This window comes from Schistocerca serialis, chromosome 11 (assembly GCF_023864345.2).
Source record: "Schistocerca serialis cubense isolate TAMUIC-IGC-003099 chromosome 11, iqSchSeri2.2, whole genome shotgun sequence".
In the NCBI taxonomy this organism is placed as follows: Eukaryota; Metazoa; Arthropoda; class Insecta; order Orthoptera; family Acrididae; genus Schistocerca; species Schistocerca serialis.
The window spans coordinates 117103861-117131051 of NC_064648.1; the positions used below are offsets into that span (position 1 = coordinate 117103861).

Sequence of the window (27191 nt, forward strand, 5' to 3'; positions counted from 1 at the left end):
CGCGCTACTGCTTACACATTTTGTTGTCCTCTCGGAGTGCTACGCGTGTACGAAGTTTGCAGTAAATCCGGGTTTCAAGCGTCGTGACCTCCCCTTGTTAGAACTACTTAAACCTAACTAAGGCCGGTATTACACTGTCAAATTTCTTTGTCAAATATCTTTGTCCAATATCTTTGTCAAAGATATTTGATGCTGTAATAGGGAACTTTGTCAAATGTCGTCCAATATTTGATCAAATCTAGGGCCTCGCTGTAGATTTGATGAAAGAAGTCGCTTGTCTTCTGTTCACTGCAATGTGACATGTTACCACATGGAGCGCTAGCATCGCTGCAGCGTTCTGTCGTCTGTAGTGTTTTTATAAACATTGCCGGTAAATACAATTGGTGTGTGCCGACAACTACAAAATTAATAGAGATGTCTGAAGTTGATGAGGCGCTTTACAACGCGAGGCACCCTGAATACAAAAATAGATTACGAAGATTGGAGACCTGACCTGACCTGACCTAATCTAACCTATCCCTCTGCTGTAGCAAGGAATCGGAGTGTTACAGTGAGCCTGTCTTCTGAAGATGTAGCAGTTCTTAACTGAATATTGTGCTTTGTGATATGAGGATACACTTCATTGAGCACATACAGAAATGTATGCTCATCCATGCTTAAGTAATTGATGTACGACTTGACGTCCTCCACTATAAGCTCATGTAACAAGTTTTGTAGAATGCTTTTATCGTGTCGTCGTAAAACCCACGGCTTCACCCAGGTACGTTTCCTTTTTTTCCCCCCGCTTCTTTTCCACATGTGCACACAGCGCAGTTGTGGTACATGCAACTGCTGCGGTTAATAACAAGTTGCTGCCAGCCATCTTGAACTTTGACGAAAAATATGATGACAGTGTAATACCCCTTCTAGTGCTACGTCAAAGATCTTTGTCAAATATATTTGACGGAATATTTGATCACATCTTTGATCAAATCTTTCACAAAGAAATTTGATAGAGTAATACCGGCCTAACCTAGGGACATCACACACATCCATGACCGAGGCAGGATTCGAACCTGCGACCGTAGCTGCAGCGCGGATCCGGACTGAAGCGCTTAGAACCGCTCGGCCACAGCGGCCGGCCAGCTGTAGCGTCGTCGTATCAAAATACTTTAGGTTGATTCTGAGCGAGGAAAAGATACGTGGACGTAAGCAAAAAGATCGAGACAGTACTTTGATTTACAGCTAGCGTGATAGTTGGAAAGAGGACGTTTAATGACTGACGTCGTCAACAACGCTGCAGCAATACATCTACATCTACATTTAAGTGCTTGGCAGAGGGTTCATCGAACCACAATCATACTATCTCTCTACCACTCCCGAACAGCGCGCGGGAAAAGCGAACACCTAAACCTTTCTGTTCGAGCTCTGATTTCTCTTATTTTATTTTGATGATCATTCCTACCTATGTAGGTTGGGCTGAACAAAATATTTTCGCATTCGGAAGAGAAAGTTGGTGACTGAAATTTCGTAAATAGATCTCGCCGCGGCGAAAAACGTCTTTGCTTTAATGACTTCCATCCCAACTCGCGCATCATATCTGCCACACTCTCTCCCCTATTACGTGATGACACAAAACGAGCTGCCCTTTTTTGCACCCTTTCGATGTCCTCCGTCAATCTCACCTGGTAAGGATCCCACACCGCGCAGCAATATTCTAACAGAGGACGAACGAGTGTAGTGTAAGCTGTCTCTTTAGTGGACTTGTCGCATCTTCTAAGTGTCCTGCCAATGAAACGCAACCTTTGGCTCGCCTTCCCCACAATGTTATCTATGTGGTCTTTCCAACTGAAGTTGTTCGTAATTTTAACACCCGGTTACTTAGTTGAATTGGCAGTTACATCGCGTTCGTAAACTGCACAGTGTTAGTGTGTGTGTGAGTTAAGTAACGTTCGAGGGTAAATGAACTGCGAGGATGTCAAGAGCAGCAGGGGATCCCTTGCAGCAAGAGTTGGCTCGTGCAGCTGTTAGCCGCTTGCCAGCGAAAAGCTGCGGGCTTGCGTCACGTCTGATGCGCTGGCAGCTGTGTTCGCTGAAGGGCTTCCCCTATGAACTGCTTCGACCCGAACCGACCCCTGCCCGGTCGCTCTGTCACACGTGCCAGCATCCGCAATATTCACTGTCGCCGGGCGTCCCGGTCGCGCCACGTTCCGTGTGTTAACATCAGCCGGGAGTCATTGCCGAGACACAAGCTCGGCGAATAAATAAGCAGTGACGATGGGGCGCAAGTCTCTGAGGTTATAGACAGTATGCAACGGACGCTAACTAGAGAAGTGAGAGCCATCTGCTTATTCTTTGATTCATTTTCTTTTGTTCACTGCTGTCGCCAACCTGTGTCACGTAACTTCCGTTTCATTCTATGTTTCACATCTCCCTCTCTATTTTTCCATGTCTCTCTCTCTCTCTCTCTCTCTCTCTCTCTCTCTCTCTCTCTCCACTTTTTGCTTGTCTCCCTTTCTAGTTTTTTGTCAACTCCACTTCTACTATTTGCCAACACCTTCTCTGTTTTCCAGCTCCCTGATTATCTTTCCCAACTCCCTGCTTGCGTTTCCCAACTCCCTGCTTGCGTTTTCCAACTCCCTGCTTGCGTTTTCCAACTCCCTGCTTGCGTTTTCCAACTCCCTGCTTGCGTTTTCCAACTCCCTGCTTGCGTTTTCCAACTCCCTGCTTGCGTTTTCCAACTCCCTGCTTGCGTTTTCCAACTCCCTGCTTGCGTTTTCCAACTCCCTGCTTGCGTTTTCCAACTCCCTGCTTGCGTTTTCCAACTCCCTGCTTGCGTTTTCCAACTCCCTGCTTGCGTTTTCCAACTCCCTGCTTGCGTTTTCCAACTCCCTGCTTACGTTTCCCAACTCCCTCTCCGTGTTTCCCAACTCCCTCTCCGTGTTTCCCAACTCCCTCCCCATGTCTAACAACTCCCTCCCCATGTCTAACAACTCCCTTCTTTTTACCAATTGCCTCTCCAGTTTTGCCTCTCTACGTTTTACCAACTGCGCCTCTGCTTATGTGTGTCTACTTTTTACCAATGGTGCCTCTGCTTATGCATCTCTACTTTTTACCAACTGCATCTCTGCTTATGTGTCTCTACTTTTTACCAAATGTGTCTCTGCTTATGTATCTCTACTTTTTGCCAACTGCATCTCTGCTTATGTATCTCTACTTTTACCAAATGTGTCTCTGCTTATGTATCTCTACTTTTTACCAAATGTGTCTCTGCTTATGTGTGTCTACTTTTTACCAATGGTGCCTCTGCTTATGCATCTCTACTTTTTACCAACTGCATCTCTACTTATGTGTGTCTACTTTTTACCAACTGTGTCTCTGTGTTTCTGCTCATGTGTCTCTGCTTATGTCTCCTTACTTTTGCATCTGTGCTTATATCCCCTTACTTTTGCATCTCTGCTTATGGCCCATTACTCTTGCATCTCTGCTTTTGTCCCCTTACTTTTGTATCTCTGCTTTTTACCAACTGCCCCTCCATGCACCTGTGTGCCCCTCCTCTATCCCCCTTTCTGTACTGTGTCTTCTGTTGTCTCATTGACTCCCCACCACTCCACCTTTGACTCTTTTTTTCCCTGTACTTCTGTTTTTCATCCTAGTTTTTTTTCGTCTTGGTTTGGATTGGCATTTAGAAAAATTTTAAATGTAGAACTAACCTTAAAAGATAGCAGGCTTTAAAAAAGAGCTTGCCATTTTCATTTTTCGTGCACATTATGCAGTATTTTGACTTGACAAATAACAATATTATTCACACTTCAGTGATTTCTTACTCTCTTCTTGTGGTTTCAACTCTGCTGTGCCTTTCTGAATCAGTGACACCTTTCTTTGGGCCTGACAAATGATGCATTCTCCTTCACTTTTGTTCTTTCTATTCTTAAAAGACTTCCATTTCTGTTATAACTTAGCAGAAAAAATGCACTTCCTTTTTCGTTTCTCAATTTTTTTCTTCAAAATAAGTGCCGTAATTACTTGAGTGTCAAGAGAACCAAGGTATTCCGCCACTGCATAAAGAAGCCAAATGCCTGAAAGTAGCCGGCCGCGGTGGTCCAGCAGTTCTAGGCGCGCAGTCTGGAACCGCGCGACTGCTACGGTCGCAGCTTCGAATCCTGCCTCGGGCATGTATGTGTGTGATGTCCTTAGGTTAGTTAGTAGTTCTAAGTTCTAGGGGACTGATGACCATAGATGTTAAGTCCCATACTGCTCAGAGCCATTTAAACCATTTTTTTTTTGCCTGAAAGTTTCACCAGGGAAAAGCACAGTTCTATTTCGAAATTGTGACGCCAGTAAAATCTATACACTGTGATCTGAGAGCTGATTTCATACTGGCCTTCGGGCGACTTGGTCCTGTGCGCACCTCTTCACCTCTGCACGACTACTTCAGCCTACACCCACTTGAACCTGGTTACTACAGCCGAGCCTCTCTCTCTCTTTGCATTTTTCACCCCCACAGTTCCCCTATTTGTATAACAAACTATAACAGTTTGCTGGAACCGCACAACCGCACTGCTGCTACAGTCGCAGGTTCGAATCCTGCCTCGGGCATGGATGTGTGCAGTGCTTTTTTTCTAAAAAAAAGTTTGAGGGTACTCCCACATTGGATATAATGCAGTGAAAATTACTTATAAATGAAGCATGGGATACAATCCGCTGCTTTTAGCCATGACGTCATCAACATCATCATCATCATCGTCATCATCATCATCATGGTAGCGGGACCATAGAGACATCTATCGGTAGCTCGGCGTTTGAGCGTTCGCATATCCGTACCGAGCGAGGTGGCGCAGTGGGTAGCACACTGGACTCGCATTCGGGAGGACGACGGTTCAATCCCATCTCCGGCCATTCTGATTTAGGTTTTCCGTGATTTCCCTAAATCGCTTCAGGCAAATGCCGGGATGGTTCCTTTGAAAGGGCACGGCCGATTTCCTTCCCCATCCTTCCCTAACCCGAGCTTGCGCTCCGTCTCTAATGACCTCGTTGTCGACGGGACGTTAAACACTAATATCCTCCTCCTCGCATATCCGTTTAGCACTACCATCGCCCACTGTTAGCGGGCGAGGGCACTACATGCTTGTCGAACTGCCTGCCAGCGATTCAGCTGTCGAAAACGGTTGCCGCAACTTCGAAATGCTTCAATGACATCGCTTTTCCCACCAAAAACTGCACTGGTAGCGTTCGTATTGCAATTACCAACAAGAAAAAACGAAAAAAAAAATATTTACGTCCGTGAAATAAATCTTTGGCACTTTTCCAAGTTGTCAACAACGTAAAAAAATTACTTTGTCGACGAAAAAGTTTAAGGGTACGCATCGCCCAGCGTTCCCCCAGAAAAACAGCACCGGATGTGTGTGGTGTCCTTAGGTTAGTTAGGTTTAAGTAGTTCTAAGTTCTAGGGGACTGATGACCTCAGCTGTTAAGTCCCTTAGTGCTCAAACCCATTTGAACCAGATTTGCCCTTTATATAAATTGTTAATACCATCTCGAGTAAACTGTGCCGCACCAGTAAGTAAAGTGTATTTGTGTAACTGCCGATTAGTTGCACAACTCTAAGCGAAGGACGGGATCTCCCGCATGTAAATGATGCACATTTTGAAACTTCCTGGCAGATTAAAACTGTGTGCCCGACCGAGACTCGAACTCGGGACCTTTGCCTTTCGCGGGCAAGTGCTCTACCAACTGAGCTACCGAAGCACGACTCACGCCCGGTACTCACAGCTGTACTTCTGCCAGTACCTCGTCTCCTACCTTCCAAACTTTACAGAAGCTCTCCTCACAGTTTTAATCTGCCAGGAAGTTTCATATCAGCGCACACTCCGCTGCAGAGTGAAAATCTCATTCTGGAAACATCCCCCAGGCTGTGGCTAAGCCATGTCTCCGCAATATCCTTTCTTTCAGGAGTGCTAGTTCTGCAAGGTTCGCAGGAGAGCTTCTGTAAAGTTTGGAAGGTAGGAGACGAGGTACTGGCAGAAGTAAAGCTGTGAGTACCGGGCGTGAGTCGTGCTTGGGTAGCTCAGTTGGTAGAGCACTTGCCCGCGAAAGGCAAAGGTCCCGAGTTCGAGTCTCTGTCGGGCACACAGTTTTAATCTGCCAGGAAGTTTCATATCAGCGCACACTCCGCTGCAGAGTGAAAATCTCATTCTGGAAACATCCCCCAAGGCTGTGGCTAAGCCATGTCTCCGCAATATCCTTTCTTTCAGGAGTGCTAGTTCTGCAAGGTTCGCAGGAGAGCTTCTGTAAAGTTTGGAAGGTAGGAGACGAGGTACTGGCAGAAGTAAAGCTGTGAGTACCGGGCGTGAGTCGTGCTTCGGTAGCTCAGTTGGTAGAGCACTTGCCCGCGAAAGGCAAAGGTCCCGAGTTCGAGTCTCGGTCGGGCACACAGTTTTAATCTGCCAGGAAGTTTCATATCAGCGCACACTCCGCTGCAGAGTGAAAATCTCATTCTGATGCACATTTTGTTTATGGTAAGGATACAGATTATTGTACTCCAGTGTGCGCCATACCTTCGACTGTGAAATGCCTAATCGCTGAGAGAGAAGTCGTGTACTGGTACCCGGGCTACCTTGAACAGCATCCATAATACTCTCATCATCGTCTTCACGCATCGAGCGCTCGTACTGATCGTGAACGTTAGGTGGAGAACCTATCTCGCGTAACATTCGAAATACTCCACTAATGGTTCGTGCATTCGGAATCCTCCGAGTTGGATAGTGTACGCGATATTCGTTAACTGCAGCCGTAGCATTACCATCACATTTGCCATAAATAAACGCCATATAGGCGTATTCCTCTGTCATAAATTTGAAAAGCTTCTCTATTTCACCAATAATCTACAAACTACAACAGTTACTATCTGGCTTCACTTAAATACACTGTTGTTATTATGTCCTTTCGCTGAACAATACAGAAAAGTAAATCGTTTCGCCGACCGGAGTGGCCGTGCGGTTCTAGGCGCTACAGTCTGGAGCCGCGTGACCGCTACGGTCGCAGGTTCGTGTGATGTCCTTAGGTTCGTTAGGTTTAAGTAGTTCTAAGTTCTAGGGGACTGATGACCACAGCAGTAAAGTCCCATAGTGCTCAGAGCCATTTGAACCATTTAACTCGTTTCAAGGTTAGGAAACGACTGAAACAACTCACTAACGGTTGCCAACAATGACATAAACGTTTATACACTGTTAATGGAAAATACACAAATTTACTTGTATAATTATCTTTGCTTCTCTGGATTTTCTGGCAAACGACTGCAGGTACACCTTTTATTAGAATGAGATTTTCACTCTGCAGCGGTGTGTGCGCTGATACGAAACTTCCTGGCAGATTAAAACTGTGTGCCGGACCGAGACTCGAACCCAGGACCTATGCCTTTCGCGGGCAAGTGCTCTACCATCTGAGCTACCGAAGCACGACTCACGCCCAGTCCTCAGAGCTTCACTTCTGCCAGTACCTCGTCTCCTACCTTCCAAAACTCCTGGAAAGTAGGAGACGAGGTACTGGCAGAAGTGAAGCTGCGAGAACGGGGCGTGAGTCGTGCTTGGGTCGCTCAGTTGGACGCTGGCACGGTTAGCTGTCCTCTGTAATAAAAAGAAACTGAGTTAATGGATCAATGACGACCTGAAACGAGCCGATACAACGAACGAAAACGAAGAAAATAAGATTTTAAAAAAAGTTGGTAGAGCACTTGCCCGCGAAAGGCAGATGATGCTGCAGTATACAGAGAAGTTGCAGCATTAGCAAATTGCAGCGAAATGTAGGAAGATCTGCAGCGGATAGGCACTTGGTGCAGGGAGTGGCAACTGACCCTTAACATAGACAAATGTAATGTAATGCGAATACATAGAACGAAGGATCCTTTATTCTATGATTATATGATAGCGGAACAAACACTGGTAGCAGTTACTTCTGTAAAATATCTGGGAGCATGCGTGCGGAACGATTTGAAGTGGAATGATCATATAAAATTAATTGTCGGTAAGGCGGGTACCAGGTTGAGATTCACTGGGAGAGTGCTTAGAGAATGTAGTCCATCAACAAAGGAGGTGGCTTACAAAACACTCGTTCGACCTATACTTGAGTATTGCTCGTCAGTGTGGGATCCGTACCAGATCGGGTTGACGGAGGAGATAGAGAAGATCCAAAGAAGAGCGGCGCGTTTCGTCACAGGGTTATTTGGTAAGCGTGATAGCGATACGGAGATGTTTAGCAAACTCAAGTGGCAGACTCTGCAGGAGAAGCGCTCTGCATCGCGGTGTAGCTAGCTGTCCAGGTTTCGAGAGGGTGCGTTTCTGGATGAGGTGTCGAATATATTGCTTCCCCCTACTTATACCTCCCGAGGAGATCACGAATGTAAAATTAGAGAGATTCGAGCGCTCACGGAGGCTTTCCGGCAGTCAGTCTTCCCGCGAACCATACGCTACTGGAATAGGCTGGCTGAAATGGCTCTGAGCACTATGCGACTCAACTGCTGAGGTCATCAGTCGCCTAGAACTTAGAACTAATTAAACCTAACTAACCTAAGGACAGCACACAACACCCAGCCATCACGAGGCAGAGAAAATCCCTGACCCCGCCGGGAATCGAACCACTGGAATAGGAAAGGGAGGTAATGACAGTAGTACGTAAAGTGCCCTACGCCACACACCGTTGGGTGGCTTGCGGAGTATAAATGTAGATGTAGACGGCAGAGGTCCCGAGTTCGAGTCTCGGTCCGTTACACAGTTTTAATCTGCCAAGAAGTTTCAAGTTTTATTAGATTCACAAGAAAATAAATGGAATTCGTGCTTTACTTTAACCTCGCACGGTTTTGCGATGACTCCATATTAGCGTAGTTGCTAAATTTTCACGAAAAACCTTTTGTTATCCGTAACTCCGTGACTAAACGTTTGCGAACGTATGGTTCAAATGGCTCTGAGCACTATGGGACTTAACTTCTGAGGTCATCAGTCCCCTAGAACTTAGAACTACTTAAACTTAACTAACCTGAGGACATCACACACATCCATGCCCAAGGTAGGATTCGAACCTGCGACCGTAGCGGTCGCGCGTTTCCAGACTGAAGCGCCTGAACCGCTCAGCCACCCCGGCCGGCTGCGAACGTATGTTTATACAAACTTTTTCCTTCAGTTTTACTTGTAGAATAACATATTAAAATATTTGCATATCTTCGTGAATCATCCAGTGTAAGATAAAGTAAAAGTATCTGCACTCGATGTTGCCATTTAGATATCGATATGAATGGACAGTGTCTTGAAAGGAGGGTATAAGATGAACATCAACAAAAGCAAAACGAGGATAATGGAATGTAGTCTAATTAAGTCGGGCGATGCTGCGGGAATTAGAATAGGAAATGAGACACTTAAAGTAGTAAAGGAGTTTTGCTATTTGGGGAGCAAAATAACTGATGATGGTCGAAGTAGAGAGGATATAAAATGTAGACTGGCAATGGCAAGGAAAGCGTTTCTGAAGAAGAGAAATTTGTTAAAACCGAATATAGATTTAAGCGTCAGGAACTCGTTTCTGAAAGTATTTGTATGGAGTGTAGCCATGTATGGAAGTGAAACGTGGACGTTAAATAGTTTGAACAAGAAGAGAATAGAAGATTTCGAAATGTGGTGCTACAGAAGAATGCTGAAGATTAGATGGGTAGATCACATAACTAATGAGGAGGTACTGAATAGAACTGAGGGGAGTTTCTGGCACAACTTGACTAGAAGAAGGGATCGGTTGGTAGGACAAGTTCTGAGGCATCAAGGGATCACCAATTTAGTACTGGAGGGCAGCATGGAGGGTAAAAATCGTAGAGGGAGACCAAGAGATGAATACACTAAGCAGATTCAGAAGGATGTAGGTTACAGTAGGTACTGGGAGACGAAGAAGCTTGCACAAGCTATAGTAGTATGGAGACTGCATCACACCAGTCTCAGGACTGAAGACAACAACAACAACTAGACTTACATTCGAGAGGACGACGGTTCAATCGCGCGTCCGGCCATTCTGATTTAGGTTTTCCGTGATTTCCCTAAATCGCTCCAGGCAAATGCCGGGATGGTTCCTCTGAAAGGGCACGGCCGACTTCCTTACCCGTCCTTCCCTAATCCAATGAGATCGATGACCTCGGTGTTTGGTCTCTTCCTTGCACAGGATAGAGTGGCATGGAGAGCTGCATCAAACCAGTCTCAGGACTGAAGACCACAACAACAACAACAACATAACTGTAAACGGAAAATGGTGGTGCATATCGATATTTTTGGCGGCAACGTCGATATATCGATATTTTACGAGGAACGCTAGTGCCTGCGCGCCTCGGCGTACTTTCCCGCGCCGGCAGAGCGCGGAGCCATTGGCCTGCCCTGAGCGGCCCTTTTCTCCCGTGACGTCACGCGATTTCTCCGGCCGGCTACCGTGCAGCCGGCGCTGCTACCTGCTGTAACCTCCCACACCACGATACGCGCGTTCGGCCCCCGGGCTTTGACCGGCGAACCCGTTAGCTGGCGCCAAAGGGGAACGCGCTTTCTCGCACCTCACGGCTGAAAAACAAAAATCACCCTCCTCGTACGTATTATTCTCCGCGCTGCGTCTAATAGTGCGATCAAAAAGTTTCCGTTTCAGGTCGTTGCTGCAGCGCACGCGCAAAGCGTCGCAACGAGCGAGGTGGCGCACTGGACTCGCACTCGGAAGGACGCATGTTCAAACCCGCGCGGGTCCGGCCACCCTGATTTAGATTTTTCCATGATTTCCCTACATCGCTTCGGGCAAATTCCGGGATGATCCCTTTGAAAGGGCGTGGCCGACTTCCTCCCACGTCCGTACCTAACCCGATGGGACCGATGAACTCGCTGATTGGTCCCCTTCCCCCAAATCGACCAACAAACCAGTGCAGTGTGTAACATTATGTGATTGCCTTATCATGTTAAATCATTCACTAATCGAGCAGTCGCTCGGCAACAGCTACAGTTAGCAAATAATGTTGCGAGAATGTAAAAGGTGAACGATCTGTGACGTAACTTGTTTATTGTCGAAGCGCCGTCAGAGATGCTGTGAGTTATTGACTTTGAAAACCGCGGCGCTAAAAACGGACAGAAGAAGAACACTTTTTTACACCTTTTTTTTTTTTTTTTTTTTTTTTTTTTTTTTTGATGTACGAGATATTCTCGATGAACAGCTACTCATTCGTCTCTTGTCTCCTGTAAGTTGTGTCGGACGCGCATGTCTTGCGACCGTATTATTATCGTTAAAAAATAATATTGTTTTAGTGTAAAGTAAATGTGTAATACTAAAAGTGCCTAGCAGTAGATTTATTGTGCGACGTGTATGTAAAAACGTCGAAGGAATTGTTTTCATTACGAGAATTGCCAGTCAAAACGGCATCCATGTTAAATCCTTCATTGCAGTGTAAGTTCGTCTATTAATTGCCATAAATTCAGAGTTAAATGTAACTGGTGTATGGACTATTCATTTACTATAGAATCTATGTCTCACTTCTTCATGAAATTATTTAATTTTCTTTATGTTTCTGCCAAATAGAGAGTTCACAGTCACGAATTCTTTCGTCGAAATCGGACGGAAGTTGTATGCGGCGAAATATTTTCTCCGCGCCATATTCTATTGGTAAATGCATTATAAACTACGGTCCCTTAGGAAATTCATGTTGAGCTATCCAAAAATAATTATATTTTGAATAGGCATTTACTCTCTTCCGCAATGCAACTTCCGACTGGTCAGACGATCCAACAAGAAACAGCCGCACACGGTCGGCGTTCGCATATATGTTTCCACCGCTGATTATAGCTATATCTTACAGTACAAAAGTAAACATATTGTTATAATTAGCGGCTACGAACGGGGACATTTATAACTGTATTGTTTATGTATACACATTACGTAAACATATCGTTATAAGTGGCACTCCGGTGCGGGAATACAGTGTGGTCCATTGATCGTGACCGGGCCAGATATCTCACGAAATAAGCGTCAAACGAAAAAACTACAAAGAACGAAACTTGTCTAGCTTGGAGGGGGAAATCAAATGGCGCTATGCTTGGCCCGCTAGATGGCGCTGCCATAGATCAAACGGATATCAGCTGCGTTTTTTTAAAAATAGGAACCCCCATTTTTATTACATTTTCGTGTAGTACGTAAAGAAAGATCAATGTTTTAGTTGGACCACTTTTTCACTTTGTGATAGATGGCGCTGTAATACTCACAAACGCACAAGCACGTGGTATCACGTAACATTCCGCCAGTGCGGACGGTATTTGCTTCGTGATACATTACCAGTGTTAAAATCGACCGTTTACCAACTGCGGAAAAGGTCGATATCGTGTTGATGTATGGCTGTTTTGATCAAAATGCCCAACGGGCGTGTGCTATGTATGCTGCTCGGTATCCTGGACGACATCATCCAAGTGTCCGGACCGTTCGCCGGATAGTTACGTTATTTAAGGAAACAGGAAGTGTTCAGCCACATGTGAAACGTCAACCACGACCTGAAACATGCTCTATTGACCTCCCAGGCTGCACCGAGCCTTGTGATGCTAATACATGTGGGCAAGGAATTAGTGTGGCATTCGCTTATTCCCGATCGAGTAATCACGGCCCCAGGGCGCGAAAACTCACAACGGCCGGGAGAGCACTGTGCTGATCCGCGTCCGATCACGGCGTTCGGCTTAGGATGACATGGTGGTCGGTCGGTGGTCCGGTGTCGCGAGGCCTCTTCGGAGAGAAGTAGATTGTTTAGTATGCGTAGAAATCGCCTGCAGTGGGTGCACGCTATACCAGTCGGCAGATCGAGATTTTGGTCTCGGTATAATGACGTCACGCGGTGTGTCTGTGGCTTATCTGGCGTGCCCCGTAATGAAGGCGGGACCGACGACACAATATTTGCATTCGGGAAATCTGCACCGGCCGCCCACGATAGCACAGGCTGCACTGGTTTTTTCCACAATTACTGCGTTCCTTGTCGGCCCGGGGCCTTCCCAGATGCCGCGCCGGACCGTGCGACTCTCTGATAGCGGGGGCGGCAGATAACAGCGCCGGACAGCCCCGTCTTATCGCTCACACCAAGGCGTGTGCCGGCCGAAGCGTTTACCTAGCCCACCCGCGCTATCACCTCTGGCAGTCGGTCTCACCAGGCGCTCACACTGAGGCGACGAAAGTAATTCGATACCTCCCAATATCGTGACGCCAACGGCATTGACGCAGTGGAAACATCTGTTCCCGTCAGATCACCGAAGTTAAGCGGTGTCGGGCTGGGCTAGCACCTGGATGGGTGACCATCCGGTCTGCCGAGCGCTGTTGGCAAGCGGGGTGCACTCAGCCCTTGTGAGGCACACTGAGGAGCTACTTGACTGAGAAGTAGTGGCTCCGGTCTCGTAAACTGACATACGGCCGGGAGAGCGGTGTGCCGACCAAATGCCCCTCCATATCCGCATCCATTGACGCCTATGGGCTGAGGATGACACGGCGGCCGGTCGGTGCCTTAGGACTTCCAAGGCCTGTTAGGGAGATCGAGACGGATCTCCGTTTGTCCGGCCAAGTGCAGTAACCCCATGTGGCTGGGACTCAGCAAGTCGTTGGAATTCCCCTGCAGAAATACTGAACCGTGCAGTCTCCATAGCCGTCCATAACTGCGAAAGTACCCAAAGACTGGAAAGTTCCACAGGTCACTCCAATATTCAAGAAAGGTTGTTGTTGTTGGGTTGGGTTGTTTGGAGGAAGAGACCAAACATCGAGGTCATCGATCTCGTCGGATTAGGGGAGGACGGTAAGGAAGTCGGCCGTGCCCTTCCAGAGGAACCATCCCGGCATTTGCCTGGAGCGATTTAGGGAAATCACGGAAAACCTAAATCAGAATGGCCGGATGCGGGATTGAACCGTCGTCCTCCCGAATGCGAGTCCAGTTGTTGTTGTTGTTGTTGTTGTCTTCAGTCCTGAGACTGGTTTGATGCAGCTCTCCATGCTACTCTATCCTGTGCAAGCTTCTTCATCTCCAAGTACCTACTGCAACCTACATCCTTCTTAATCTGCTTAGTGTATTCATCTCTTGGTCTCCCTCTACGATTTTTACCCTCCACGCTGCCCTCCAGTACTAAATTGGTGATCCCTTGATGCCTTAGAACATGTCCTCCCAACCGGTCCCTTCTTCTAGTCAAGTTGTGCCACAAACTCCTCTTCTCCCGAAATCTGTTCAATACCTCCTCATTAGTTATGTGATCTACCCATGTAATCTTCACCATTCTTCTGTAGCACCACATTTCGGAAGCTTCTATTCCCTTTTTGTCCAAACTATTTGTCGTCCACGTTTCACTTCCATACATTTCTACACTCCATACAAATACTTTCAGAAACGACTTCCTCACATGTAAATCTATACTCGATGTTAACAAATTTGTCTTCTTCAGAAACGCTTTCAAGAAAGGTACTAGGAGTAATCCACTAAATTAAGGCCCATACCGTTAACGTCGATATGCAGCAGGGTTTTGGAACATAGGTATTCGAACGTGAAGTGTTCAGTGCTATTGACTAGGGATTTCAGATCGATTCCGTATTTCTGGATTTCCAGAAGGCTTTTGACACCCTACCACGCATGCGGCTCGTAGTAAAATTGCGTGCTTATTGAATATCGTCTCAGTTATGTGACTGGATTTGCGATTTCCTGTCAGAGAGGTTGCAGTTCGTAGTAATTGACGGGAAGTTATCTAGTAGAACAGATGTGATTTATGGCGTTCGCTAAGGTAGGGTTATAGGCCCACTACTGTTCCTTACCTATTTAAACGATTTGGGAGACAATCTGAGCAGCCGTTGTCGGTTGTTTGCAGATGACGCTGTAGCTCAACAATTAATGAAGTCATCATAAGATCAAAACAAACTGCAAAGGATTTAGAAAAGATATCTGAATGGTGCGAAGAGTGACAGGTGACCCTAAATAACTAAAAGTGTGAGGTCATCCACATGAGTGCGAAAAGGAACTCGTTAAACTTCGGTTACACGATAAATCAGTCTAATCTAAAAGCCGCAAATTCAAGTAAATACCCAGGTATTACAATTACGAACAACTTAAATTGGAAAGAACACATAAGAAAATGTTGTGGGGAAGGCTAACCAAAGACTGCGTCTTATTGGCTGGACACTTGGAAAATGTAACAGATCTACTAAGGAGACTGCCTACACTACGCTTGTCCGTACTCTTTTAGAATACTGCTGCGCGGTGTGGGACCCTTTCCAGATAGGACTGACGGAGTACATCGAAAAAGTTCAATGAAAGGCAGCACGTTTTGTATTATCGCGAAATATGGGAGAGAGAGTGTCACAGAAATGATACAGGATTTGGGCTGTACATCATTAATAGAAAGGTGTTTTTCGTTGCGACGAAATCTTCTCACGAAATTCCAGTCACCAGTTGTCTCCTCCGAACGCGAAAATATTTTGTTGACACGGACCTACATAGGGAGGAACGATCACCACGGTAAAATAAGGGAAATCACAGCTCGTACGGAAAGATATGGGTGTTCGTTCTTTCCGCGCGCTGTACGAAATTTGAATAATAGAGAATTTTGAAGGTGGTTCGATGAACCCTCTGCCAGGCACTTTAATGTGATTTGTAAGGTGTAGATGTAGATGTAGATGAAAGTGTTGCCGGTGCAAGATTTTGTGCAGGAACACCCCTCGATTATATCCGATTAAAGTTGGACCCCATTCATGTGGGCGATCAGGTTGGACCAATGTTTATGTGAACTTTTTTCTTTAGTTTTACGTGTAGAATAACATATTAAAATGTTTACATATCTTCGTGAATACGCTGTATTCCTACTGCACAGATAAACCTGACTCACTATAAGATTTAAGGATTTCAGAAGCATGAGTAAATGCTAGAATCTTACAATCAACGGGGATTGATTACTGTATGATGAAATTCATAAATTAATATACTATAACTCGTTCAGAAATCCGCAAAATAGGTTTACTGTTAGTTCAACTGCATCGTATACTGAAGTGCGATCCACACTACTCGCCATTAAAATTGCTACACCACGAAGATGACGTGCTACAGACGCGAAATTTAACCGACAGGAAGAAGATGCTGTGATATGCAAATGATTAGCTTTTCAGAGCATTCACACAAGGTTGGCGCCGGTGACGACACCTACAACGTGCTGACACGAGGAAAGTTTCCAATCGATTTCTCATACACAAACAGCAGTTGACCGGCGTTGCCTGGTGAAACGTTGTTGTGATGCCTCGTGCAAGGAGGAGAAATGCGTACCATCACGTTTCCGACTTTGATAAAGGTCGGATTGTAGCCTATCGCGATTACGGTTTATCGTATCGCGACATTGCTGCTCGCGTTGGTCGAGATCCAATGACTGTTAGCAGACTATGGAATCGGTGGGTTCAGGAGGGTAATACGGAACGCCGTACTGGATCCCAACGGCCTCGTATCACTAGCAGTCGAGATGACAGGCATGTTATCCGCATGGCTGTAACGGATCGTGCAGCCACGTCTCGATCCCTGAGACAGCAGATTGGGACATATGCAATACAACAACCATCTGCACGAACAGTTCGACGACGTTTGCAGCAGCATGGACTGTCAGCTCGGAGACCGTGGCTGCTGTTACCCTTGACGCTGCATCACAGACAGGAGCGCCTGCGATGGTGTACTCGACGACGAACCTGCGTGCACGAATGGCAAAACGTCATTTTTTCGGACGAATCCAGGTTCTGTTTACAGCATCACGATGGTCGCATCCGTGTTTGGCGACGTCGCGGTGAACGCACATTGGATGCATGTATTTGTCATCGCCATACTGGCGTATCACCCAGCGTGGTGTGCCATTGGTTATTCGTCTCGGTCACCTTCGCATTGACGGCACTTTGAACAGTGGACGTTACATTTCAGATGTGTTACGACCTGTGGCTCTACCCTTTATTCAGTCCCTGCGAAACCCTACATTTCAGCAGGATAATGCACGACCGCGTGTTGCAGGTCCTGTACCGGCCTTTCTGCATACAGCAAATGTTCGACTGCTGCCCTGGCCAGCACATTCTCCAGATCTCTCACCAACTGAAAACGTCTGGTTAATGGTGGCCGAGCAACTGGCTTGTCACAATACGCTACTCACTACTCTTGATCAACTGTGATATAATATATTTGAGCAATGAATACCCGTTTATCATCTGCATTTCATCTTGGTGTAGCAGTTTTAATGGCTAGTAGTGTAATTTCACTGCAGTATAGGCCTATATACAGTCAGTGATGTGCCATCGTCCGGCAGGATTTATGCCGAGCGAATGGGGATAAAAGTCTGCCGTCGTGTGCTACCATCTGGTGGCAATGACGTGAAGTTGTAGGGCTAGCCGTGCACATCGTAAACCGCGCAGGTGTTCATCAAATCCGTAGGCATTTGGTCGCTAAAGCAATTACGTCACGCGAATTGCGCATGCGCAAAAGCCCCTTAAAACGTGCACAACCGAAGGTGTGCTCGCGACAATGATGCCGAGTTTTACGGAGTCTAGAGCAGCAACAGCGCGGTAGATTAAAGTGCCGCGTCTTTCAGATTGCAGCATCTATGTTACGTTTAACAACGTTCAAAGAAAAACAACCAGTAAATGTGGCGAGGTGTCGAAAGTTAGTGTGTTCACGTGCTCTTGCGCTCTTACACAGCAGCCGGCAGTGGCTGTACCACATAATCGGCGAGGCGGCTGCCTCTTAATTGCTGCAGTGACTCCACCCCTAGCGAGCGCCCGGTTGCTTGTAGCCGCTCAAGCGCGGCGGACGCAGTCGCTAATGAGCGGACATCTATTATTCATTGGCCCGCGACCGGTCGATACGTCAGCTGTTGCGCGGACGCGCAAAATGGCCGCTTAGCTTTACCGCTTCTTTCCGCGAATAGCGCCGTCAACCGCGCCCAGCGCATTTCTTCACATGCTGCGCAGCAACGTTTCGGCTATTGCCGACATCAGGACAAACTTAAACATTTGCGGACTCATCCCTGTTCAGTTTTTCTGTGCGTGTGAAATTTCATTATTAGTTTTCTGCAACAGTACGACGCACTTCTACATCTGCATATACAGGGTGCGTCAAAAAAATGTATACACACTTTGAAGTGTCATAGACAATTTATTTCCCGTTCTACAAGGTTCAATATCTCTGAGACAGTAATGTTATGTTTCTTCTACAGGTGGCAGCAGCTAAGTGGCGATCCAGATCGAAGGTTAGAATTTTGTGAATGGGTTTAGGAGATGGTGAGACGCCAACCGGGATTTATGGGTAGCATAATTTGGTCGGATGAAGCCCAATTCAAACTCAATGTAACTGTCGATAGGCATAATTGTGTGTAATGGGCTGAAGAACATTACTGTTGTAAAGGCTGTGAATTCGCCTGGTGTAAATGTGTGGTGTGGTTTGTCTGCAAGGGGCCTCATTGGGCCATTCCTATTTCAAGGTACTGTAACTGGAGAATCGTACCTCACAATGCTTGCTGACTCCATATTCCCTGCCATTCGTGCATTATACGGTAATGATGAGTTTTATTTCCAACAAGATGGCGCCCCGCCGCACTTTCATAGGGACGTACGAGCATAGCTGGATCACAATGTGCCAGGCCAGTGGATAGGACGCAGGGGACCAATCGAGTTTCCTGCACGCTCTCCAGACCTCACGCCGCTGGATTTCTTCTTATGGGGCACAGTCAAAGATGAGGTGTACAAACGTAAACCACGTAACCTGGACACACTTTGGAATGAGATTCGGGCGGTGTGCGCAGAAATCTCATTGGACACTTTGGTACGATGTACGGAATCAGTGGCGACTCGTACTCAGAAATGTATTGATGCTGAAGGCCACCAGTTTGAACATTAATAACATGCAAAGTACATTTATTTTTCCAATTGGACTTTCACCTTTCCATTTCCAGAAATTTAATATTGTAGAACGGGAAATAAATTTTGTATGACGCTTCAAAGTGTGTATACATGTTTTTGACGCACCCTGTATAGTCCGCTAGCCAGCAAGCGGTGTGTGGCGGAGGGCGCAATTCACGCCAAAGTCATATTCCCCCCTCTGTTCCACTCGCGGATTGCGCGAGGGAAAAACGAGTGTCTGAACGCCTCAAAAAAATGGTTCAAATGGCTCTGAGCACTATGGGACTTAACTTCTGAGGTGATCAGTCCCCTAGAACTTAGAACTACTTAAACCTAACTAACCTAAGGACATCACGCACACCCATGCCCGAGGCAGGATTCGAACCTGCGACGGTAGCGGTCGCGCAGTTCCAGACTGAAGCGCCGAGAACCGCTCGGCCACCCCTGCCGGCTGGCGCCATAATCAAACGCCCCCTGCCGAAAATCGCAGAGCTGTCCTCCTGAGCTTGCGCTCTACTCTATGTTTACTAACAGAGCGACCAGACGTCACTCACTAAAAACCTTATTAATGAAGGGGTAGACACCCGCCGGTACCGAAGGGTTTTTACACTACTGGCCATTAAAATTGCTACTCCAAGAAGAAATGCAGATGATAAACGGGCATTCATTGGACAAATATATTATACTAGAGCTGACATGTGATTACATTTTCACGCAATTTGGGTGCATAGATCCTGAGAAATCAGTACCCAGAACAACCACCTCTGGCCGTAATAACGGCCTTGATACGCCTGGGCATTGAGTCAAACAGAGCTCGGATGGCGTGTACAGGTACAGCTGCCCATGCAGCTTCAGCACGATACCACAGTCCATCGAGAGTAGTGACTGGCGTATTGTGACGAGCCAGTTGCTCGGCCACCATTGGCCAGACGTCTTCGGTCGGTGAGAGATCTGGAGAATGTGCTGGCCAGGGCAGCAGTCGAACATTTTCTGTATCCAGAAAGGCCCGTACAGGACCTGCAACATGCGGTCGTGCATTATCCTGCTGAAATGTAGGTTTTCGCAGGGATCGAATGAAGAGTAGAGCCACCGGTCGTAACACATCTGAAATGTAACGTCCACTGTTCAAAGTGCCGTCAATGCGAACAAGAGGTGACCGAGACGTGTAAACGATGGCATCCCCTACCATCACGCCGGGTGATACGCCAGTATGGCGATGACGAATACAAGCTTCCAATGTACGTTCACCGCGATGTCGCCAAACGCGGATACGACCATAATGATGCTGTAAACAGAACCTGGATTCATCCGAAAAAATGACGTTGTGCCATTCGTGCACCGAGATTCGTCGTCGAGTAGACCATCGCAGGCGCTCCTGTCTGTGATGCAGCGTCAAGGGTAACAGCAGCCACGGTCTCCGAGCTGATAGTCCGTGCTGCTGCAAACGTCGTCGAACTGTTCGTGCAGATGGTTGTTGTCTTGCAAACGTCCCCATCTGTTGACTCAGTGATCGAGACGTGGCTGCGCGACCCGTTACAGCCGTGCGGATAAGATGCCTGTCATCTCGACTGCTAGTGATACGAGGCTGTTGGGATCCACCACGGCGTTCCGTATTACCCTCCTGAACCCACCGATTCCATATTCTGCTAACAGTCATTGGATCTCGACCAACGCGAGCAGCAATGTCGCGATACGATAAACCGCAATTGCGATAGGCTACAATCCGACCTTTATCAAAGCCGGAAACGTGATGGTACGCATTCCTCCTCCTTACACGAGGCATCACATCAACGTTTCACCAAGCAACGCCGGTCAACTGCTGTTTGTGCATCAGAAATCGGTTGGAAACTTTCCTCGCGTCATCACGTTGTAGGTGTCGCCACCGGCGCTAACCTTGTGTGAATGCTCTGAAAAGCTAATCATTTCGATATCACAGCATCTTCTTCTTATTGGTTAAATTTCGCATTCTAGCACGTCACCTTCGTGGTGTAGCAATTTTAATAGCCAGTAGTGTAATATGCGTCTGAGCTGATCACAACGTCCTCTTTGGTGTCTCCTTTCCGAAAGCCAAACCGACTGCCGTCTAACAGATCCTCCATTTTTTCCCATTGTTCTGTGCATTATTGTTATTCTTTTTACGGGAGGCAAATGAAATACAATGAAATTAGCCGCTCCACCGTATTAAGCCCGGTGTCTTGGTGCGTGCCTGCAGAGAGGTGAGAAACCTTGTGCTGGCGGAGAGAGAAAGAGAGAGAGAGAGAGAGAGAGAGAGAGAGAGAGCAAGCAGTGCGTAGGTCGCGTGTGGTGCGTGGTGTTGCGTGCCGGGCTGCGGTCGGCTTATCTGCGTGCGCCGGGAAACTGCACGCAACTTCCGCCGGATGTGCCACTTATCCGAATACTGCCTTCCCGACGTACGAACTAGCTGCGGCTTTCATCTCGCTGCGTCGCGATCGGCTCTCCAGAATACACTGGGCTGCATAACTTAGGGACGAAAGTAACTTTCGCACCATGCCTCACTGCCAAGTGACATAGATCGGTGAAACTTTATTCGTACATACAGTGAAGCTCCAAAGAAACTGGTGTAAGCATGCTTATTCAAATACAAAGATATGTAAACAGGCAGGATTCGGCACTGCGGTCGGCAACGCCTATATAAGACAACAAGTGTCTGGCGCAGTTGTTAGATCGGTTACTGCTGCTACAATCCCAAGTTATCAAGATTTAACTCTTTGAGGGGCAGGTAAACGCCACTAAAATTTACCCTAGTGGGGCAAGAAAAATTATTTGCAATTTTCAAATTTCTTTTGCTTGTAACACATTTGTTTTATTGTCTTGCGATGTTTTATACATTGAATTTGTAAAAATTCACTTAAACAACAACAAAACATTAAATGCGGTCACTACAGGTAACCACCATCCCATTACAGTATACAGATTCGATATTTGGTGGTTGAACTTTGATTCAAGAGATACCAAGAAAATTAAAAACTTGTTATTTCAGTTCTTGCCTGCTCTCAGAGACAATGGTACTTTGCACACTGAACAGATCCGCACTGTTCGCACTGGATTTTTCTTTGAACTGCAAACTGCGCATCTTCTAGATGATGAGTGAATTGGTTGTTGTTTACTGCTTTCGTGGCTAATACTTTCGTCTACATATGGATTGTGTGATTTGGTCTGGGTTGCTATACTACTTTGGGATACAGAGGCAAAATTAGCTATTTTTGGAGCCAACAAGATTTTGTACCCTCTCGACAGATGTCTTTATTGGAGAACTGCTCCATTTCGATTTCTTTGTGCACAATGAACACGGTTGTCACACTGCAGTCTAAAAAGTGAAGAAACAATCTCATCCACCATTTCTTGCTTTTTCTGTCAGTAGCATACTCTGACTTTAGGCGATCAAAATTATCCACATAGTTCATACTGGAATTGTAGTCTTTCAATGCAATTGGACAAGTGACATTGGTTATTGTTCCATCTTTTATTTTTCGAGTTACTGTGGACACATCTGATGGTGAATGACATGTTGAAATCAACTTGACTGCCCTGTTATCTTTCCATCTATAGATAACTATGTCATCATTGCTTATTTTGTAATCGAATTCCCCTCTTTCCAGTTCCTTTTCCTCCTTGAGTTTTAGTACGTTTTTCTTTCTTGGATTTATTGTTCCTCAAGCGTACACACCATTGGATTTTAGGTCCTTTAATAGATCATATAGCACTCCGTCTTCACGCCACAAGTGGCCCAACGGGACGATCCGACCGCCGTGTCATCCTCAGTTGAGAATGCGGATAGGAGGGGCGTGTGGTCAGCACACCGCTCTCCCAGTCGTTATGATTATTTTCTTGACCGAAGCCGCTACTACTCGGTCGAGTAGCTCCTCAATTAGCATCACGAGGCTGAATGCACCCCAAAAATGGCAACAGCGCATGGCGGCTGGATGGTCACCCATCCAAGTGCCGACCACGCCCGACAGCGCTTAATTTCGGTGATCTGACGGGAACCGGTGTATCCACTGCGGCAAGGCCGTTGCCGAATAGATCATATGATGTAAAATAATTGTCAATGAAAATGACTCTTTCCATGAAGACAATTAGTTAAATTTAGAACCACACGACTGCACACAAGACTAGAAGTTGCACAGCTTGTCGTGAATGTGGGGTCATTTCCATCACTGTCAACACTGCTGTCATAAGAAGATATTTCTTCAAATAAAATTCGGTAACATTCGTCCTCAGTTATTCCATTTCTGCTAGACATATTCGATGGACGACGAAGAAAATACACTGGGTGGAGCAGAAGGGCGGTGGTTAGCAGCACTAACCACACAGAAATTTGTCTGTAAAACACGAAAAATTCTGTTTCAATTTAAAGTTGCATTACACGTTCATCCTTCAGACTTATATGTGATCAACACATAAATATAATCAATTACTTACCAAAAATAGTCGAATAAAGAAGAGTTACAGAGAATACTGCACGCCGCTTCCAAGAACAGTGTTAACAATGAAGAAGTATCAACTATTGTTCTGAATACGTGGCAAAAATTCGCGCAAAAGACCTTCACTGCCATCTAGCGGTATTTTAGGCAACAATTAGGTGGCTGGCAGAGAGACTGCTGGCCCCTGAGCGGTAAAGGGAGAAAATATTACGTGGTTAGCCACAGTGACCACCGCCCATCGAAACCGTCTACGTATGTGGTTAGGTTACAGTTTTGCCTGCCCTTCAAAGAGTTAAGTGAGTTTGAACGTGGCGTTATAGTCGGCGCACGAGCGATGGGACCAGCATCTCTGAGGTAGCGATGGCCGGCCGCTGTGGCCGAGCGGTTCTAGGCGCTGCAGTCTGGAACCGCGCGGCCGCTGCGGTCGCAGGTTCGAATCCTGCCTCGGGCATGGCTGTGTGTGATATGCTTAGCTTAGTTAGGTTTAAGTAGTTCTAAGTTCTAGGGGACTGATGACCTCAGATGTTAAGTCCGATAGTGCTTAGAGCCATTTGAGCTTTTTTTATTTATTTTTTTTTTATAAAGGAAGATTGGGTTTAACGTTCCGTCGACATCGAGGTCATTGGAGACGGAGCTCGGATTGAGTCAAGGGAGGGGAAGCAAATCGGCCGTGTCCTTTCAAAGGAACCACCCCGGCATTTGCCTAGAGCGGTTTGGGGAAATCACGGGAAAACTAAATCTGGATGGCCAGACGCAGGTTTGAACCGTCGTCCTCCCGAATGCGAGTCCAATGTGCTAAGTACTGCGCCGCCTGTGACCAATATATATTTTACTAGTGCAATGTAGATAGTGATGACGTCCTTCTTGCTTCTAGGACCCATCAAGATCTTGAAAACATCTTTCCACGAGCTTGGTTGGTTGTTGGTTGTTTTTTGGGGGAAGAGACCAGACAGCAAGGTCATCGGTCTCATCGGATTAAGGAAGGAAGGGGAAGGAAGTCGGCCGTGCCCTTTCAAAGAAACCATGCCGGCATTTGCCTGGACCGATTTAGGGAAATCACAGAACACCTAAATCAGGATGGCCGGACGCGGGATTGAACCGTCGTCCTTCCGAGTGCGAGTCCAGTGCACGAGCTTGAAGAATAGTTTCAAGCAATATTTTATTTATTTATTTATTTCATTAACAGTACAGAGTAATCCACCGCCTTGAAATGTAAGGCGGGTGGGATGCTTCTGAATCTAATAGCAAAGACTGCTCATTGTTACAGTCTTCTTCGTAAACAGTTGTTAATGCTTTTTTAAAATAATATAAAGAACATAATATATAAAGATTTTTCTGAGGGTACAGCGAGTTGATTGCTTAACAATTGTTAAAATGGTTCCATATAATCTGTTAGTACCTAGTTGATGAGATTATAATTTATATAATGCAAATCAATCTATCTATGTATCGCTTGAGCCTTGTTCTGCAGTCACGCAGAGTCAGCAATCGTTAATCGGATTTGGCATGTTAATGGTCAAGGGGTGGCCGGATGCCCTTGCTGCCACCACCCCGTACCCCCCGGGACGGAATCAGTGTACCCCAACTGTCTGCATCGAGTGTAATCCATGGAATAGTGCGAACGTCTGCAGATGTCTGCGAGCCGTATATCTGAGGCGGAACATGGGGACCAGCCCGGTATTCACCTAGCGGGATGTGGAAAACCGCCTAAAAACCACAACCAGGCCGGCCGGCACACCGGCCCTCGTCGTTAATCCGCCGGGCGGATTCGATCCGGGGCCGGCGCGCCTACCCGAGCGCAGGAAGCAACGAGTTAGCGCTCTCGGTTACCCTGACAGGTTAATTTATATAATGCAAATATGAAAGAAAAATAAAACAATGAAAATGTAACACAATGAGCGTGGTTGAGAATGTTGTTGTTGTGGTCTTCAATCCTGAGACTGGTTTGATGCAGCTCTCCATGCTACTCTATCCTGTGCAAGCTTCTTCACCTCCCAGTACCTACTGCAGCCTACATCCTTCTGAATCTGCTTAGTGTATTTATCTCTTGGTCTCCCTCTACGATTTTTACCCTCCACGCTGCCCTCCAATACTAAAATTGGTGATCCCTTGATGCCTCAGAACATGTCCTACCAACCGGTCCCTTCTTCTAGTCAAATTGTGCCACAAACTCCTCTTCTCCCCAATTCTATTCAATACCTCCTCATCAGTTATGTAATCTACCCATCTAATCTTCAGCATTCTTCTGTAGCACCACATTTCGAAAGCTCCTATTCTCTTCTTGTCCAAACTATTTATCGTCCATGTTTCACTTCCATACATGGCTACACTCCATACATATACTTTCAGAAACGACTTCCTGACACTTAAATCTATACCCGATGTTAACAAATTTCTCTTCTTCAGAAACGCTTTCCTTGCCATTGCCATTCTACATTTTATATCCTCTCTACTTCGACCATCATCAGTTATTTTGCTCCCCAAATAGCAAAACTCCTTTACTACTTTGTCTCATTTTCTAATATAATCCCCTCAGCATCACCCGACTTAATTCGACTACATTCCATTACTCTCGTTTTGCTTTTGTTGATGTTCATCTTATATCCTCCTTTCAAGACACTGTCCATTCCATTCAACTGCTCTTCCAAGTCCTTTGCTGTCTCTGACAGAATTACAATGCCATCGGCGAACCTCAAAGTTTTTATTTTTTCTCCATGGATTTTAATACATACCCCGAATTTTTCCTTTGTTTCCTTTACTGCTTGCTCAATATACAGATTGAATAACAACCCTGTCTCACTCCCTTCCCAACCACTGCTTCCCTTTCGTGTCCCTCGACTCTTATAACTGCCATCTGGTTTCTGTACAAATTGTAAATAGCCTTTCGCTCCCTGTATTTTACCCCCGCCACCTTCAGAATTTGAAAGAGAGTATTCCAGTCAACATTGTCAAATGCTAGAAACGTAGGTTTGCCTTTTCTTAATCTAGCTTCTAAAATAAGTCGTAGGTTCAGTATTGCCTCACGTGTTGAGAATAATTTGTAATATATACCGGGAAGTGACTGCTGTATTTGGATGAGTAATACAGTCTAAATAGCATGCTGGTTAGTAATGGCCTATTTTTATCTACTCGTATTTCAGATGAGAAGGTCTCGGTACAACCTCGAGCTTTTCTCATCTGAAATGCTTTGTGCAAATGTATGTAAGCAATAACGGCTTGATGTTCAAACATCAAGAAGACGGACTATCTCTGACGTGAAATGAACTTGGGTTTCCGTGTAGACGGGTGACGACAGTGCCAAGTACCGAGCCAGCCTTGCGTTGCGTCAGCTGTATCGAAGACACACACGTGCCGACTGAGAGTTTCCCCGTATGTTGGGAAACTCTGTCTGCCTTGTGTCGCGTAGACGTGTCATTATTTGTGCAAAAAGTAATCGGGCAGCGACTTGTCAGCGGAGCATTATTTCTACTCTGTTCTCGCGAACGAAATGTGCAGTTACGTCTGGCATGTGTTTTGCTCGTTACCTCGCAACACAGCGGGAAACTTGGGAAATACTGCAGTTCTGAAGCACGTGTAAGACACCGATTAAAGTGCGATAGTACAGGAGGAAGGAGAGGGAGGGGGGGGGGGGGGGAAGCGCCGGCTACAAGAATGCCGGACGTTTGCCACGCCAGACATTTGCCACACTTGCCTCTTCGCCAGGTAGCGATCCCTCAGGTAGGGGACGCCTTCCCTCGCGTACTTCTTCTGTCCGCTTTCAAACCGCCGTCTCCACATCTTACTCGGTACAACCAGTACGTAAGGGACCTTCTTCTTCGACATCTTGGCCAAATACAGAGCTTCTTTTACGAAATC

At 46.3% G+C, this 27191-nt stretch overlaps 1 protein-coding gene and 1 pseudogene across 1 annotated transcript in view; one reads left to right on the forward strand and one right to left on the reverse strand.

The window, feature by feature from the left end:
* The window catches only part of LOC126426517 (uncharacterized), a 433256-nt gene that overhangs the window by 325638 nt on the left and 80427 nt on the right, over window positions 1–27191 (forward strand). The gene's annotated exons all lie outside the window — the stretch shown is intronic.
* On the reverse strand, window positions 22813–22929 carry LOC126427537 (5S ribosomal RNA; annotated as a pseudogene).